Here is a 16,538-nt window from a genome sequence, read left to right as displayed (position 1 = left end):
TAATTAGGATACTTCCATACTGCTATTGTAGTCACTGGCATATATAAATTACTCAATGCACGACAGTACACGACAGTACAGGAAGAGTAGAATTAATTTTGGAAAACATATATAGTTCTAACTTTTTCCAACTCCACATTCTTCTTGCAGCTGTTTTTGAGACTATGCTTTTACACAACAGAAATGTATCATCAGTTTAAGAAGAAGTTTCTCCATATCCATTTTCACTCTACTGCTTTGATTTCCCAAGCTTCCTTGAATTCTTTGGGTAGGATTAAATCCATTTGCTTCAATCTTCTACTTGCTTTTGGATTGCTACTGAAACACAGTGGCGTATGCAGAGAATCTCTGTGGTATTTCCCTTAAGATTCCACATTCTTACCTCGTGGTTTCCGGGATCTGGATGCATGTTTCATCGACATATGAGAGGGTTTTTCACACTTCTTTAAGATCTTCAACGCCAATGTTTTCAATGGAACTGTAATTTCCAATGGCTGGAGCACTTCTTCCAATTCATGCCACTCGAGGTCTTCAAAGTCACCATCTTCATAAACCACTCTATACCAACCTGTTTCTCTATCAAAATTAGTTACCGCACCTGAGTAAAATTGGTCACCAAACAATTTTTGGACTTCTCTCCCTTCCAACCATTCACCAAGACCAGCATTCAGTTTTATTTCTATATTGCTTGAAGTATCAAACTTTAGGTTAGCATCCTCACTGCAGTCCACATTTGGAACCCCATTGATTACAACGGCAGGTTCTCCTGATACCTCGAAGACACCTGCAGATGATGTTCCTGCCTCCCCTTCTTTGCAAGTCTTATCCATTCTCTGTAGTCCCTTTTCATAAATTTGGCTGCAAACACAAACATTTTATTCAATGAATCTAATGGCAGCAAGAGCATTCCAACAAGGAATAGCAAAAACATAAGGGGGATGTCTCTACCAGATTCAAAGAACAAGTTTAAAGCCAACTAAAAATTTAATTGAAGTACGAAAGAATTCCCTTTCAACAAGTAAATTTAGTTCCTCAGTTGGAGCCAAAGGGTTTAGATCCATGATACAGCATCAATTATTAACCTAAATGAAGTGAAAAGAAATCTCCAAACTGTAGTAAAATTTGTCCTGGCTAAAATTATGTGGTACTTAGCTGAGGTTGTTTTACATTTTTTGAAGGCTTGAAGAAAATGGTGATTTTGTGAACGGCAGAAATATTTACTGCACAGCAACACATAGCACGTCATGTTGTCATGTTGGTGGGAATCAAAATACAGAATTCCATTTGAATGTTTTCAGAGCCTAAATTGCTTAGTTATTAGACTCTGGCTTATCCAACTCATGTGTAGTGATGCCACACACAAAATTGATGAGTAATACCATGAAATTATGAAAGAGAATAATTGAAACTCATTTGAGACAATAAACCACTATAACGGAGAATTGAGGCTATTCAATTTACTAGGAGACTTATGGAAAGGTATAGAGAGTGTAGGAAAGATCTTCATATGGTTCTTTATTAACTTAGAAAATGCTTAAAGTCTCTAGAGCATTAATTTGAAAAGTTATTAGAGAAGAGAAATGTTGTAAGTAAATAAGTGGACATTGTTAATGACATATACAATGGTTCACTAACAAGTGTAGGAACTTGGGGGAACAAGGTAGTAAATTCCCAATTACAGTTGAACTACATCAAGGATCAGCTTTAAGTCCATGTTTATTTGCAGTTATAATGGATGATTTAACCGAAGACATTCAACATGAGGCTCCTTGGAGTATGTTTTTCACTCATGATATTGTTTAAATAAATGAGACACAAGTAGGTATTTAGGATTATGGAAAACAACTTTGGAATCAAAAGGTTCTACACTAAGTAGAACAAAGATGTAATATCTAATTGTAACTTTAATCATGATTGGATAGATGATTAAGTGGTGAAGCTTGATAAGGAGATTTCACAAGGCAATTATTTTAGCTACATTTACTCAATCATCATAAATAAAAAGGTGCCATAAATTATAGAGGATGATCTGTCCCAAAGAATTAAAATAGGGCGGATGAAGTGGTAAGGTGCATCCAAGGTCCAATTTGATCGACATGTACCCTTACAACTCAAAGAAAAATTCTATAGGATCGTCATACGACCAGCTATAATGTATGGTGCAAAGTGTTGGGCTATTAATAAGCATCATATAAATAAACTTAGTGTAGTTGAAATGAGGATGCTAAGATGGATGAGTGGCAAAATTAGGAAGGATAAAAAAAAGAATGATCAGTTAGACTTGGTCTAGGAGTACCTAAAAATATACCTCCAATAAATGATAAGGTAAAAAACTCAATTGAGGTGGCATGGCCACATTCAAAAGAGGCCTTTAGATGCCTTTCTACAAAGAAACGATTTAATCTAGATTGAAGGAATTAGAAAAACTAGGAGCAGACCTAAGATAACCTTTACATAATGATGATAAAGGATATGCATACTTAGGCCTTACATCTAGTATGACTTCGATAAGCCCCTTGGTAACCCAAGTATACAAACGGAGGAATAGGAAGGGAAACATCGGATCATCACCCGCAAATATCATAACCAATCCAACCAGCAAGTGACAGATGGCAAGATGGAATTGGCATCCACAACCACGCTAAACAGGGGCATTTAAGAGAGGCACCATGTGGTAGGGAAGGATTGGTAAGAGTGTGGAAGTTTGTTAGGAGGGTGGTACATAAAGTAAGGAATGCGAGAAGTGGGGGGGGGGGGGGGATGGAGTGGAAACCAAGCTGAGCTTGCTAGGGAGAGCAAGGCCTCTCGGTGGGATTTTTAGGTTTATTATTTTGTAGTTGTGCTATGTTGAGTAAATAGCAGCAGCAATTCTAATGTTTCATTGTTATTGTTAATTCTGTAATGGTTTTCTGATATCAATGAAATGAATCAACCGTAGAAGTTCTATGGTTGTTCTACTGAATGTGAGTTCTCCAGATTAGGAAAAAAGGGGTCCTAACAACTTGGTATCAGAGCCGTGACAATCCCAGGGAAGCAGACATGGCACTATCTTGGTTTTTCGGTGAACGACAACTGGAGCTATGGATAGTGGAGATCTTGTTGTTTTGCTTGGAAAACCACATTGAACAGCAACCAAGGAAGAAAATTTGATCAAAACAGGAATTTTGACCTTGCAAAAGGCCAAAGTTTCGATCGAAACTAGACACTTTTTGAAAATTGGAACTTCAATTTCGGTCCTCATATGGACTCAAAATGATTTGGATTCTTGTATACTACCTATTTCAAGCATAATAAACACAATGGAACTAGTATTTTGTAAAAAAAAAAAAAAATCATTGAAAATTTATCATTCAAGTATACTAACAAATGACTGGTTCTAACAAGTGCAAACTGTATTGCATACATACATAGAATCAACAACATACATGAATTGTTTGGTAGAATGGTTACATATACAACAAGTCAACAAAATAAAATGACCGACTAGATCAAGTGATGGTGTTTCAAATATATTAAGCTGGAGCCTATATATCATATATACATAAAATAAAAATACATAATTTTAAAAAATAATTATTAAAATAAAAAAAATGGTAGCAAATAATAAAAAGATAAGTTTAACAAAACACAATCATAGATCATAATCCTAGGCTAAACATATATCAATTTCAAGGCAATACAAAATCATTTAAAACATGAACAAAACAAAAATAAAAAAAGGAGAAGTTTGGAACTGTTGGGTGTGGCTAATGCTTCACATTCTATTGTTGCTGGAGTTTCCTTTGTAGCTGTTGTGGTTTAGGAGGTGTTTGGAGGCAAAAAAATGAGCAAAAGTGGTGTTTGAAGGCAAAGGAGTAGTGAAAATTAGGTGAAAATGGGATAGAAATCAACAAAAACTAAGGAAAAACAAGTTGGAATGCTGAAATGTTGAAATTTTAGTCGAAATGGCCGAAATCTCCGAATTTGGTCAAAATTTGACACTTTTCTAAAATAATTGGAATTTCGTTTCATTTTTTAAAAATGCAAACATTTAGACCGAAATTTCGACAATTTCGGTCAAATTTTCTTCTATGACAGCAACAACGATTGAGTGTGGCTCTCCAACATTTGGATGAAGATGCGTTAGAATGGGTTTACCGAAGAAATTGGCCAGTGTTTGATTGGAAGAGCTTCAGAGAAGCCTTGCAAATTGATTTCGGTAAGGGCAGGGTGGCAGACATGAACTTGATTCTTGGCAGCAACCAAGAAGAAATTATAGACGCTAATGGAGTGATAGAAATAGAAGACCAGGCCAAACCGATGGGAAAAGCGCCAAGTGGAATCACCAGAAGAGATCGATGGAATGTTACAGGGGCCTCATGCCACACTTGCAATAAAAGGCAAAAGAGAGATTTGCTTGCTCGAACCAACAACCCAAAGTTCATCACAAGGCTCGATACACATCTAAGAGACTAAAAGCCATGTTATGCGTTTCTGCCGGCGATGGGGCAGGGTGCGATCAAAAAGCGAGAATCAACAAAGGTGCAGAGGACTCTATCACTAAACAAAGAAAGGGGCAGCATCACTTAAGATGGAGGATCAATTGGGCGATGCGAGCGCTAGAGAAACCCCCTTGGATGAGGGCGAAAGCGAGGGAGAAGGGCCAAAATTCCCAGGCGGCATCTAGGGTTGCTGCTCGCCAAAGATGGAGAAGACAATGCAGGAGGAAGTTAGGGGGTTGTTTGGTATACACTAAGCCAGTTAACGGGTATGGCTCATACTCTACAAGCCAACGATTTCTTTATTTGGGACAAATTCAAGATCATAATATCTTAAACTTAGGGGCCAAGCGAACCAAATTCAAAGATTGGGCCGTCAAGTTCCCTAAGAAACCCCCTTGGGCCCAGTACATTCTATTAACCCTCGGCACAACCCATTCCATCAACCCAATACCAAGCCTATCCTTTTCCACTCATGGGTTTAAGTGTGTGAACCTTACCAATTCAAAAGACCCACTATGGGCCTGGCCCATTTCATCACAACAACACCCAATATCTCTCATTTATAACTTGGACCCAAATAACTCAATTGGACCAAGACCCACACATAAGACTAGTTTGAATCAAGTACTTACCAAAAAAGTGGTCCAACCGAACCAGCAAATTGGGGAGCCATCGTCTTCAACCTCTAAAAATCAAGAAGGAAAGGAAGGCGGCGACGTCGGGACTGCAGTGATTGAAGTACGACCTAACCAACAAGGGAAACCATCGACTTCTACCTCCCTCTTGAGAAAGCCCTTGCATCTGGTTGTGCAAAACCCCAAGGTGGAGACGCAACGCTCGATTCCGGCGAGTGAAACCCTACGCTCACATGCATTGGGGCTTCTCAACCGTTCGAAACATTTTCCCTGAGTTTGAGTTTGATCCCTATGTTGTTTCTGCTGGAGAAGGGGCTTTGGGTACTCGAAACTCAATTCGATATCAAGACTTTGCCCTTGGGCAAGAGAAGAGGCATCGTCGATTAAGAGGGGTGATGAGCTAGGTGGTTCAAGCTCCGGCGAAGCCCCCATGGATGTGGGCAAAAGCAACAATAGAAGTGGCAGATTCAACAATGGCGTAGACCTTGGGCGACATGGGTGCAATCTCGGGGTAAGATCCTAACTCAATTTCCAATTGAGGAAGATCTTCAAGATTCATTTACTCAATTAGAATTAAAAGCAAGATTTGAGGAATATTTTTTGGGATTAAACGCAACTCAGGAGTGAGAGGGAGGATCACCATCGGCGGTAGCATTTGGAGAGAAGCCAAGGGTATCAATTGTGAGTCTCTTTTGGGAAGAGACGGTCCAAGGGGAGGACCTGGTTGAACCGGCGAACAAGTCCAAGGGTGGTTCAAGTCTATTAGAAGCGACAGGTCCAGAATGTGCTCTGCGGAAGTTGGAATTTCCCTGCCTGCATCCTACCCCACATTCATGACCGAGTAATGGAGGCCACCGAGCCGAAAGTGGATGACCTTAGATCCGAAGCCGAGCAACCGAGGTTTAGCAATTTGGCCTACGAAACAGGCTACCCAGGCCTCCAAGATTGGGCGGATAAAGCCCCAACCGCGGGCCAGCGAGAAGCGGAGCCTATCGCCACGCCGACCATCAAATACGAGATTGGGCCCCTTCTCAAAGATTGGATGAAATGGCCCAGCCCAACAAGGGAGGAAAAGCTGACATTTTAATGTTGATTCAGCTGGAATCATTAGATATAAATCAAGGTTGTGTGGCCTCGGGATAAAGAGTTGAAGCATGAAGCGATGAGGGAAGTACATAACAGCCCAATTCGGTGCACCCTAGTGGGACAAAGATGTATCAAGACTTGAAAGAGAATTTCCGGTGAAATAATATGAAGAGGGAGAAGCGGAGCAACGAAAGCAGACGCAATTGGTGAAAAGCAAGATTGGGACCAAACCTAGTATAAAGACTTGTGAAAAGATAAAGGTAATACAAAAGAAAATGAAGCCGCCAAAATAGATAGAAAAGAGCCGAGGAGGAGGAAGCCCTGGAATTTGAGGTCGGAGATAAAGTTTTCCTGAAGAATAACACCAAGAAGGGTGTGGTGAGATTCAGCCAAAAAAAAAAAAAAGAAGGAAAGCTAAGCCAAGAATATAGGGCCATTGAAATCTAGAAAGAATTGGAGCGAGCAAAGACGCCCACCTCCGATTTGTCTAGCATAAAGATGTGTTCATGCTACGCGGAAGAAGCAGTAGCCTGCCATGTGTTACAATATGAACCATTGGAGTTGAAAGATCTCCAGAAGAAAAGCCAATGAGATACTACAACGAAAAGAGAAAAGCGAGAAACAAGGCACCACTAGTGAAAGTGGGGAACAACACCGGGCCAGAAGCCTCATGGGAGCGAATCCGATATAAAGACTCGATATCTCCAACTTCAAGATCAGTACGGAATTGAGGACGAAAAAAGGAGGGGAGGAGTGATGCCCGCATATTTATAGTTAATTATGGTGTGAATGTGTCAGCTTAAAAATAAAGGATCCGATGATGGGTTAATCAAATGATCCGAGTGTAGTTAAAGGATAGTAATGAGGCAGATTCCAATTAACAGGTCGAGGGACATCGCTGGGGTCCCACAACAAGAATTAGACGAACCAAACGAGGAAAGATCGAGATCAAACCTAGAGGTACAAATAACACCGGAGTGGGCCTGCGAAGGATACAACGGGCCCACAAGCCCATAACGAAGCCCATTGATTATAATTAAAAAAAAAGACGAAAAAAATATAATAAACCAACCGAAAGGAGAGAGAGGGAGGAGGAGGGAACACCCCACCCCACACGGGGACCGAAAGAAGAGCAGGCGGCAGAGGGTAAGGTAAGAGGAGAGAGAAAACACGATGTAAGAAATAATGGACAAACAGAGTTAAAAGAACAAGGAGAGGAGAAGGAGGAGAGAGAGAGAGAGAGAAAGCGGGAGAAAGAAGGGACGAAGAAGGAGAAAGAAAGAAAAGGAAGCCACGAAGAAAGAAGAGAAAGAAGAGAGAGAACGAGGGAGAAGGAGGGAGAGAGAAGAAGAAGAAAAGAAGAAGAGGAACCCACAAGGAGAAGAGAAGAGAAAAAACGGAGAACAAGAGAGAGAGAAGATAGGTAGAGAAAAAACAAAAGAGAAAAGCGAGGAGAACAGAGGAGAAGAAGGAGAGAAAAAAAAGAAAGGAGAGAAGCCAAAAGGCCAAAGGAGAGAGAAAGAGGGGGAGGAGAAGAGAGAAAAGGAAGACAAGAGAGAGAGAGGGAAGACGTGGGAGGAGAGAAACGGAGAGAGAAAAGAAAAAGGGAAAAGTGGCACAAGCAGAAACCGAGGTACAAGAGAGAGCGGAAACGGAACGGGCAAACACACACACGGAACAAGGACGAAGGAAGACCAACCAGAGTAAGAGGGACCAAGTAGACAGAACACACAGATAACAGAAAGAAACGGATGCAAAATGGAAAGTGCAGAATATGCTGTGTAGAACAAAAGCAGGGATTGGATGACAGAAGACGATGAACGCGAATTAAAATGTTGATAGACGAACAAATCAGAATGAAAGAGTCAGCGAAAGAAAAACAGCCAAAAAGAGAAGCAGAACAGGGAGAGACTGAATGATAATAAATGAAAAGATACAGAGATAGACAGAGCAGGAAGCAAGATGAAGAAAGAAAAGAGTAAAAGAAAAGAAAGAAAAGAAGGCCAGAAGCCCGGGAAGACCCAAAGGGAGGGCAGAAGCAAGACCGAAAAGGAAAAAGAGGGCAAGGCAAACACGAGGGACACGGGGCCAGAAGCACGGGGGAAGGGAAGAAGCACTGGGAAGAGGGAAGCCACCGGCGAAGAGAAAGGCACCCCGGATTGCCTAGGCAAGACAAAATCGAAACAAAAGAAAAAAAGGAAAAGGAAAAGGAAAAGGAAAAGAAAAGAAAAGAAAAGGAAAAGAACGAAAGAAAAGGAAAAGGAAACAAAGAAAAGGAAGAGATGTAAAGAGAGGAAGAGCAGAGAACGACAAACAGGGCAAGGGGCGGAAAGCCAAAAAAGTGAGGACCAAACAGATAAAGGCAAGGGGGCCACGCAGGCAAAGGAAGATGAAACCACACCGACGGAGGAAAGAGAAATAAAAAAAAAATACTGCAAAGAGCGACAGACAGTTGAAAGGCAAAGAAACAGGGGACGAGGACAATTGGCAACCAACGGGGTGTTGTCTGAGAATGTTAGTTAGCATTTTGTCTTAGAGTTATAAACAGTGTTAAGGAGAGGAACTGCCACGTGCCCTAGTTGAATGTCCATAATGTGGGCCCCACCAAGCATGTGAAAACTGGGGTCGTGACAGCTTCTTAACACCAAACAATCCGTGTGTAAAACACTTTGAGCAGGGGTATTCTTGGAACAACACTTTTCCACCTTCTTCTTCCTTCAACACCATGACCTATTCAGCAAACCAAAACCTCCAACGACGTCTCGCGAGGGCTAGGGAGGTCACAACGACCCTAATGGAGGCTTCCGTTGGTCTTTTGGCAGTCGTTGACGTTTTTTGGGGTTGTTTATCGTTCGCAACAAATGTTGTTTCTATGTTTCTCATGTTTATGGTTTTTATGTCGGAGGACCAAAAGGTACAGTGGGAAGGTTTGCGCCGCACTAGCATTAACGCTAACCCAGGTGTTAAAGCCTGAACGTACTGGGTTGCGACATAGAATTGTAAAGAAGACTGCCTATTTGGAAGAACTAGAAGGGCAATCCGAAGGCCTTCAGAATCTGCTGCCGTTGAATGAGGCTATATATGGGTCCGAAAATACTCTTTTGTGTGCAGTGTTACTCTACCAATTATTCTTGTGCAAAAACATCCCCATGGAACTGCCGGGGTGAAAATATTAAAGGACCTGCAACTGGTGTTTTTTCCCATCGGTGGTCTCCCTTTTGAGTTACATGATGACAACTATGTTCTCAAGGCATTGAGGTTTATTGACAGACCCGCGGGAGGTAATTGTACTAATGACTTAAATGCAAATGCTGCAGCAGAGGATCAAGTGGGGCAGGTTGATTGGATCCTAGGAATCGAGTCCATTTGCGTTGGGCAATCTCATGCAAGCAGAGCACTCTGTTCATGGTTTGCGTCATGGTCTCTAATATGCCCTACATTTTTTCCAGAGAGCTTTGCATGGATTGGTCAGAAAATTAGTATGGTTGTGTGGCAAACATGTAAAGACCAAGCTTCTAATTTCCTTCACCTTGAGGACAAGGTGAGACTTAAGGGAGGTAGTGTTGATAAGCCCCTCGTAACCCGAGTATACAAATGGGGGAATAGGAGGGGACACACTAAATCATCACCAGCAAATATCAGAACCAATCCAACCAGCAAGTGACAGATGGCAAGATGGAATTGGACAACATCCACAACCATGCTGAAACAGGGTCATGCAAGAGAGGCACCAGGTAGCAGGGAAGGATTGGTAAGAGTGTGGAAGTTTGTTAGGAGGGTGGTACATAAAGTAAGGAATGCGAGAAGTGTGTGGGGGGGGGGGTGGAAAAATGGAGTGGAAAGCAAGTAGAGCTTATTGGGGTGAGCAGGGTCTCTCGGTGGGATTTTCTGGTTTATATTATTTTGTAGTTGTGTTGTGTTGAGTAGATAGCAGCAGCAGTTATAATGTTTTAATGCATTGTTATTGTTATCATCAACTAGTCTCCTCCCTTGATGTCCACTGCCCCAGCCCCAGTGTCACTATCGAACTCTCTTGATGTGGCTGTAGTACTCATGGACAGCAATTGGATCTTTTTTGTAATCTCTCTAGGACCTTGATATTGGTCCCAAGTAGGCTACCTTATCATTATAGTCTTCTAGGGCTATCTCTAGTGGATGTCGTGGGGTCTCTGTTTAGGAATTAGGAATTGGTTGATGCATGTAGGGGACAACTCCCCTTCTTTGAGGAGACTCCCTGGCTAAGTGTTCTTCCATTCCAAAAGTCAATATTATCAATTTTCTCTGGCACCTCTTCTGGTGAGAGCTTCTGACTGGACTTGTCTTCTATCTGATTCAGCCTTTACTGTGCAATTGTTTAGGGTATAGCTGTCTCTCTGTAGAACCTCTCATATTGGCTCTTTTGGAATAATATATGAAAACTCAATAAAGAGATCTCGAATCTGAGGTGGAGAATCTTCTTATGGCTAAGGAGTCTCTAATTTGGTGACAAGTGCTAGGGTAACACCGGATTCTTCTTCAAGGTCTTCAAGCTTCTTGGTAAGAGTCACTATAGGTTGGGGTTGGGGACACAAACTCTTTTGCAATTAGATCCTTTTATACCCTTTTCCTTTCTTCCTCTTGAATATTTAAGGGAATGAGTACTATGTTTTTCCCCTGGTGCCTAAAGGTACATGTATTATCCCTACCATGTAGGGTTGCATCATTGTCAAATAACCATGGCCTACCTAAGATGACATCAGTGATACCAATAGAAACTACATCACACCAAACATTGTCAACATAAGAGTGTAGGCTAAGAGAAACCAGACGCCTATGAGTTGCCTCTCCAAACTAATGATTAAGAGCTGAAGTGAATATGGCATTGGATACTCTTCCAGTGGTAAACAAACCTTATGTGATGTTGCTTTAGAGACGATGTTGGCAATGCACCCCTTGTCTATTAGGACCCTCATTATCAACTTACCAGCTCCTAACTGCATATGAAAGGGCCTACTCCTCTTCCAGTCTTCATCTTTATCTTCAGAAACAATAGGTTTGCAGAGGAAATTCATTATTGGCCTATAATTAAAGTAACCATCAATACAAAGGTTGTCTGCTATCTCTTCCATCATTCTGGCTACTGAGGATGCATCAAGGATGGTACTAGGGCTGCTGGAAACCTTCTCTCTAATACCAATTGATGAACCAAGGATCTAGGATTAAGGGTAAAGTTATGATTTCCCTAGAATGTGGCTGCCTAGGAAATTCCAGCAAAGGGTAGAGGGGTTTCCTAGGGTTCTTCAACAATCCAAGCCTGCTAGAGAAGATTTTCAGATCTGAGCTCTTTGGAGAATGAGGCTCAGATTTGAATTTTGGTCTCAAACTCGGAATTAGGGCTATGACTCTTTCAACTAGGGTTAGGGTTTGTGGAATGGGACATTGTTTTGCAGTTTAGAACTAGTGATATTACTATTCTGCGGTTTAGAAACTGTTTCAGAGAAGGTAGAGGCTGAGGTAAGAGTGTTTAGGGTTTTTCTGAAACTTCTCAAAATTCTGCAAATTTCACTTGAAGAAGATGAAGTGCAGAAATTCTGAAAACCAGAAAATAGAGCTGCTTTGGGGAAAGTAGTGTTAGGACTGGTACTAGAGGTTTCTACGACTCTAATGAGTGCGGAATGGGCTTAAACGAGCAAGGGATAGGGAATTCCAAATGGGGTTGGGATTTGGAAACCATGGAGGAGGAAGGGGGAGGGACTCTAGGGTTTGAGGAAGGGACTGGGGTTGCAGGAGATTAAAGGGGAAGGGGCTGGGGATGCTGCAGTGGATGGGGGATGGCTTCTAGGGTTTGCACAAGAGAGGGGGAAGGGAGGGAAGCCTGTTGTACTCACGGGAAATTGGAGGTTGATTGCTGGAATGGCTGCTTGGATGCTTTATTGATCTCTTGAGCTGCTGAAGTGAAGAAGATAAGAAGAATTTGAAAGCTTTTTACTCCGCCAGGGCCTACCCACATAGGAGACCCTAAACCTCAAACACTCAATTCATTAATTGATCCAAGATTGACAATAACTTACATGAAGATGCTATTTATAGCCTGAAATAAAGACTCTAACTCAAACTGGGATCTCCTTAACTAATGAGATCCACTTAAAACTCAAATTAGACTCTCATCCAAACTTAAAAGGGAATCAAATTATTACGAGATTACAAACCCTAGATTGGAATCTCACAACTCACTTTAAGTGATCTTTTTATGCACATGTTAATTAGACAACTTAAAGCAATCAATTTAAGACTCTTTCAAACAATTTAAATTATTAAAAAAAATATATAAAAAAAAAAAAAAGAATACTCCAACCAGATCCTAAGCAGAATCAAACTACCAAACTGAACTCAACTAGAATTATGGAGAATTCTAATGATAATTCCATAAATAAATTAAGGTAAAATAAGGGCCAAAGTGCCCAAAATACTCTCATAAAGGGTTCAACCAGCCTATGGAGGCTTCTTGGATTCATCTTGGGAAGCCCCACTTAGGGTTTCGAACAGGGGGTCCCTGTGTTCAACATCATTACCAACCCCAATTCCGTGCCAGACAGGCCCTCCCTTGGGTCCCACACTTCTTTCTAAGAGGGACACTACAAGAACTATCCAAGCCATAGTCATGCTACTCACAGAGGTGATGACAGAGAATGACTCTAGAAGCTTACCAACCACTTCTTAATTCTTTAAGCCCTCCTGGTTCATTGAAAAAAAGGCTCCTAGACTTGAAGACCACATCTATCAAGCCATCATCCTTCCAGAGTTATGTCTATAAGCAATATTGGCATCCATCTATCTACTACTTCCTTGTCAATACAAGATGCGAGAAAGAGTCTACACCAAAGACTTCAGAGACATTGATCCAAGAGCATTAGAGCATCACATTCATCTCAAATCCAAGAGCATTAGAGCATCGCATTCATCATGAGATGAATGTTTGTAAGAAGGGAGTTTTGATGTGAACACGGGACCACCTCGTCCAAAACCCTAAGTGGGGCCCCCATGATGGATTTAAGAAGCCTCCATAGGTTGGCCAAACCCTCTATGGGAGGTATTTTGAGCATTTTGGCTCTTATTTTAAATTTCTAAAATTATTCAAAATTTTAGATGAGTCTAGTTTGGTAGTTTAAGAATTGCTTTAAGTATTCTATTTCGAGTTGAGTTATTCCAAAAGAGTCCTAAGTTAGTTGCTTTAAGTTATTTAATTAGCATGTGCTTAAAAGGATAACTTTAAATTTAGGATTCTAATCTAAGGGTTGTAATCTTTTATTAATTTGATTCCCTTTTAAGTTTGGAAGAGTCCAATTTGAGTTGTAATTGGATCTCATTAGTTAAGGAGATCCCAATCTGAATCAAAGTCTTTAATTTTAGGCTATTTAATTTTAGACTATAAATAGCCTCTTTCAGTCTGGATTATTGAATTTGAGTAAGCACCGGAGTTTCTGCTTTTAGGGGACCTCAGCGGGTTTTGGATAGAATTCTTCAATCTTCAGTTTCTCATTCAAGTTTCTTCAAGAAACTTCGTCTTCTTCACATTCCAACACTTTCAAGTCTTCAACAACAGCCTTTAAGCCATCCTCAAGCAATCAAGTCAAAGAAGCATACCCAACCCCTTCCTCTCTGTCCACAAGCCTTCCCCACCCATCCCCTTAGCCCACACAACCCTAAAAGCCCTTCTCCACCATAATTTCCCTGCCCCCCCCCAATCCCCATCCATTAGGCCTTGACTACCTACCCAACCCCATCACATACATCCCCTGCCCCTTCACGTTCCATTTCCTCCCTACCCTAGCCCCTTCCCTAGTAGTTGCAGCCTTCCCCATCTCCTTCCCTATGACACCAGATCATAACATTTAGGATTCCCTATTTCCAGCCCCTTTTTCATCCCTTCTCTCTTGCAATAGGATCACATATACCCTATGAGTTAAACCCACCATTAATTCCCCCCCCCCCCATTACAGCCCTATTTTCTGGAGTTTAGATCCAACACTTAAACTTCTTCAGTGGTTTGCAGAAGTTTGTTAAATTTCAGAAAACAACCCGAATTGTTTAAAACCTCAGTCTCTCTTCTCCAAACCTACTTCTGACTTGTGGATCACCTACATACTCAAGTCTAGTCTGCAGGACAGCAAACTTAGCCCACTCCCAACCCTAGCCGAAACCCAAGTTTGCCCTAGATTTCAAAATTCAAATCTGAATTTCAGTCACTAATAGAAGTCTGATCTGAATCTCATTCTAAACAGGCCTGAACTGCTTTAAAAACCCTAACAAACCCCTCTACCTATTGTTGGAATTTCCTGGGCAGCCATATTCTAGGAAAATTACAGTTTTACCCCTAACCCTAGATCTGTGATTACATCAACTCTAATCTACCTCATATCATGTTGATATCATCTAACACACTAGATTGATCCATTAGGCACATTACAACATGGAACCCAATGAAAAGAAAAGAAAACAAACATTTTAATAGTTGCAAACTTCCAACTAACTCTTAGAAACAAACACGTTTTGCAATAATCATAGAACATAAAGGAAATGAAAAGAAGACAGAGTATATTCAGTTTGACTGGATTTTGAACCAAGACAAGATGCTCTTTACTAAATCACCATACGATTTTCCTGAACCCACATTGTGGTGACTCCAAACTAAGTCTCCATATCTTAGCAGGAAGAAAAAAAAAAGAGGCAAATATCGTTTCAAATGAAACTTCATCTGGTTTCACCTTGCCATAGGAACAATAAAATACTGAAATTTACAGAGCATGCGAACTCCAACAATAAGGGAATTCAAGAATGCAGCACCGATGGTGGCAAACAAAAACAAAGGATGACTATAGACTAAAAGAAAACTTATAAAAAAATTTGCAATAAGGATATTTTTACCCACAAACAAACGTAAATGAAAATTTTTCATTAGCTGTGTCCGTAAAAGGAAGGGAAGATCAATTAAAAACATATATAATAATAAATAAATAAATGAAATAGATCAAATCCATTTATTGAATAGGTTTTTCGGAGCAAGTTCTTTTATGTTGATGCAAGTAAGCTCCTTATGAAAGCATAATCAAAGTAATAATTTGATTCTTGCTTCTTCATATTTGCGAGAGGGTTGATCTTTTCTCTATTCAACAATATTAAAACTTCAGTGGCTTCAGGTTATGTCAAGAACTGAAAAAATAACTCTACCCGACCCATTCCTTGGGAAAAAAATGAAAGAAAAACAAAATATGCAACTGAATTACTGAAGAGAGAATTGACAGAGAACATGCTCTCTAATCTATCCACAATCATACCCATATGCTGCAATCTATTTCTCAACAGGTATACCCAAAAAAAAAAATCCATTTCTCAACAGGTGCCTAACACTTGAACTTCTAGCATAGGACCGGGAAAAGGAAGCGAAAGTAAAGTTGTAAAGGGAATATGGGGGAAATAGAGACACAAATGATAAATTGCACGGCATTACCGGTTGTCAACTCCCCATCTCGTTCAATCCTTCTGTGCCCTCGAGCCTGCTAGTAATGGAAAAATTATTGAAAAAACTAAGGGTTAAATGTTGAATAGTGAAGCCCGCAACATAAACCCTAAATCTTAATAAGATAGAAGGACAGACAGAGCGACGGAGAGATGATCCGGATTCCGGAGAGACATAGCAAAGAAAGACACGGCAGTTCAGAGACGGAACATCAAAGCGAGATTTTGAACTCTGTGACGAAGCATACCTTGCAAATGGATTCAGTGATCACTGACCAGGCTTTCTCAGAATTGATATCAATCAGGCTGATAAAGAAATTTTCATGGATGCAAGACTCAAGAAACTGAAGTGATATTTTTTTGAGGACCCATATTTAACACTTAAAAGATAAATTAAACCGTTCGATTGACCAGCAAATTGAGCAGAAAAGGGTTGGGATTTGGGTTGGGATTTAAGGGTGTCAGACGGCAACAATTTTGAATACGGAAAACTAGAACGGTACGATTTTGATATTAAATCGGTACGGAAAACTAGAACGGTACGATTTTGATATTAAATCGGTACGGGAGAATGGTTTAAATACGGTATCTAATGCGGTACAATTTTAATAAGAATAAACTTATTCCACTTTAGTTATTAGTTCATTAAGATCCTAATGAAATTGTGATCAACCAATCAATATAATTTGAAATTAATATAAGATAAGTCAAATAAATCTAATTGATAGAAACAAAACAAGTAAATCTAAGAAGAGGAGTGAATGATGAAACAAAAAATTGAAATAAGGAATTAGGGATTGGGAAAAGGTAAAGTGTTTTAATTGTAAATTTACAATTTATA

The 16,538-nt window shown here is 40.4% G+C and overlaps 1 long non-coding RNA gene across 1 annotated transcript; it reads right to left on the bottom strand.

Moving 5' to 3' along the window:
* Positions 1-94: 94 nt before the first annotated feature.
* On the bottom strand, positions 95-16,122 carry LOC149023354 (uncharacterized). The gene is made up of 3 exons (XR_016171519.1): positions 15,946-16,122; positions 15,690-15,735; positions 95-858 (listed from the first exon to the last, which is right to left on the bottom strand). It is a non-coding gene; the product is annotated as an uncharacterized LOC149023354 (long non-coding RNA).
* Between the last annotated feature and the right edge of the window lie 416 nt (positions 16,123-16,538).

The sequence above is a fragment of the Hakea prostrata genome, chromosome 2, assembly GCF_041222555.1.
Source record: "Hakea prostrata isolate BN-2017 chromosome 2, UWA_Hpros_2, whole genome shotgun sequence".
Taxonomy (NCBI): domain Eukaryota; kingdom Viridiplantae; phylum Streptophyta; class Magnoliopsida; order Proteales; family Proteaceae; genus Hakea; species Hakea prostrata.
The sequence above is the reverse complement of the archived record's forward strand: the minus strand, read 5'-3'. Positions and strand labels throughout refer to the sequence as shown.